The sequence below is a fragment of the Lissotriton helveticus genome, chromosome 1_1 (genome assembly GCF_964261635.1).
Source record: "Lissotriton helveticus chromosome 1_1, aLisHel1.1, whole genome shotgun sequence".
NCBI lineage: Eukaryota > Metazoa > Chordata > Amphibia > Caudata > Salamandridae > Lissotriton > Lissotriton helveticus.
Genome location: NC_136057.1, coordinates 328090890 through 328093613, shown reverse-complemented (window position 1 = coordinate 328093613; position 2724 = coordinate 328090890).

The following is a 2724-nucleotide window of genomic DNA, read 5'->3' as shown; positions in this document are numbered from 1 at the left end:
CACATGAAGAATTAATTACCGAGTTCAAGGTTGATATTGTATTTATTTATACAGTTTACCATGTGGAATTAACACGCACAATGCACTTGAATTGCTAACAGCTAAAGGAATGGTATGGCCGACCTAACGATTAGCAAGCACAATTCATTTTGATTCCCGAGTAAAACGGGGTGATGAATGCTGCCCTGTTTGTGTCTGATTATAACTAAATATGGTTGTAATAATAAGAAGCCAGGAGAATTGTACGTTACAAAATAGCGTTGCCCTTTCACTGCAACAGTGAGGTTATGCATTAGCATAATCCTTTGCCTCTGTCTACCAATGATTGTTAATTGGCGCGCAAAATAATGTGTGTGTTTGTTTTAAATAGCACAGTGGTAGCCCTTCCGTTCGTTATCATTGAGCAAGGACACATTGTCCGAAACGCGTCTGAAGGCTTGCACCACTTTTTCATCATGGAAAAATATAAGCAATCAAACGAGTAGTCTGACTGTGGCTGTATTTTAGAGTTTGCGTACCGGTCTGTGCTGCCAAGCACGCCTAGGAAAAGTTGGATTTTCATATATACAGTATTTTAGCACACACAATCAGTTGGTCTGGGCAGCCGGATTAACCGTACCTTGGAGGAGTAGCATGGGAGTAGCATGGGAGTGCAACACCGGCTTGCCCCCAGACCCAACCACGGGAGGAGTAATAGTAGGCGTGGACAGCATGGAAGATGGAGACTCAGCGCGGCGAAATCTTCTCAAAGCAGCACACCCCACTGTGGTTTTATTGAACTGGATAATAAGTGGGCCCCGAGGCTGGCAACTCACTGAAGGGGGACAGGACACTACAATTACCATGAGGCCATGTGTTTGGCAACGCCCATTGAGGCGGAAGATAAATTGCTGTGTAGATGCCCACAAACTGTTTGCCTTGGAGCCCGAGTCAAAAGCCTTTGAAGAAGTTTAAAAACGAAACGCGTCAGGCTGACTTTTGAAAGCTGTTGCTGGATTTGGATCCATTTCGCAAGCTGCTCCTAACACTGAATAAAAGCCGAATTCTGAACCTTGCTTGTGGGCTCTTCTCCTCCTTGCAGGCAAAACTTTGTTGTATTTGAGCAGCATGTCTGAGCCGCTGAGAGAGCCCTGGGGCTGTGTCAGCCCACCACGGAGACGATTTACAACGCCACCGAAAGGGAGCAGGGGGGCTGCTGTTGGAAGATAATGGACAACTGCGCTTTAGAGGTACAAAGCAGCACACCCCACTGTGGTTTTATTGAACTGGATAATAAGTGGGCCCCGAGGCTGGCAACTCACTGAAGGGGGACAGGACACTACAATTACCATGAGGCCATGTGTTTGGCAACGCCCATTGAGGCGGAGGATAAATTGCTGTGTAGATGCCCACAAACTGTTTGCCTTGGAGCCCGAGTCAAAAGCCTTTGAAGAAGTTTAAAAACGAAATGCGTCAGGCTGACTTTTGAAAGCTGTTGCTGGATTTGGATCCATTTCGCAAGCTGCTCCTAACACTGAATGTGTAGTATACTTGTAAAGTAAAGAATAAAAGCCGAATTCTGAACCTTGCTTGTGGGCTCTTCTCCTCCTTGCAGGCAAAACTTTGTTGTATATATATATATATATATATATATATATATATATATATATATATATATATATATATATATATATATATATATATATATATATATATATATATATATATATATATATATATGTATTACCTACTGGCGGTCGCCAGTAGGTATATATAGTTAGGATTTTTTCTCTATGGGATTTTTGAAAATTCTATGTCTAATAACTTTGGCGTTTGGGACGGAATTGGCTGAAATTTTCAGGAAAATGGAACATTTTGATTCTGAGCAGCCCCTGAAAATTTGGGGGGGGTTCGTCAAGAGGGGGCCGAGAAAAAAGGGGGGTCCCAAAACGCATTTTTCCCATGTTAATTTCCATAGGGCGGTTGGCCTAATTTTTAGCCCGAACGGCTGAATGGATTTGCACGAAACTTGGCAAAATTGTAGGGACTGGTAGCCCGATGTGCCTTTGCTAGGTCTCAATATATGTGCTCCAGTGGATTTTGAGAAATTAACGTTCAAAAAAAGATATATATCTGTAAGCGCGCTCTGGGCAGCGCTCCGGTTCGCGTACTTGATGCGTAACGGAACTTCGCGTAGCGAAGCTGATTGGCTCTCCGGTGTCTGTAAACATTCCAAACAGTCCGTAGCGGCCGCCATCTTGTCTCTCGGTAGGATCGAGAGACAAGAGGAGGCCAAAGCGAAGGGGCAAATGACCATAAGGGGGCATAGTAGATCCTCCCTGACCCCCTAGGTTTGATGTAGAGGCTTTAAAAGGGCCCCGCAGGGCAAAAAAAAACAACATTTTTTTTTGTTTTTTTGCGTGGGGAGCGCCCGGTCCGCGAACCGGGAAGCGTTCTGGGAAGCGTACTAAAAGGAAAAAAGAATGATAGACTTTTCTAATATTGTATGTTAATTGATTGTTTGTTTTGTTGATTATTTTTTAATTTCTTTATTTTTTAAGCAATTATTTATTATTGTGATTGTGTTTCAAAATTTAATAAAATGTCTAACATTTCACTGTCTGAAATGTCGTTATTTTCATTGATCATAGCTTGTAATGTTTGAGTGTGTAAAATGTCCTCATTTTGAAGGAGGACATCTACTGCTTGCACACATTGCAGTAGTTCTTGGTCCCAAGTTTCATC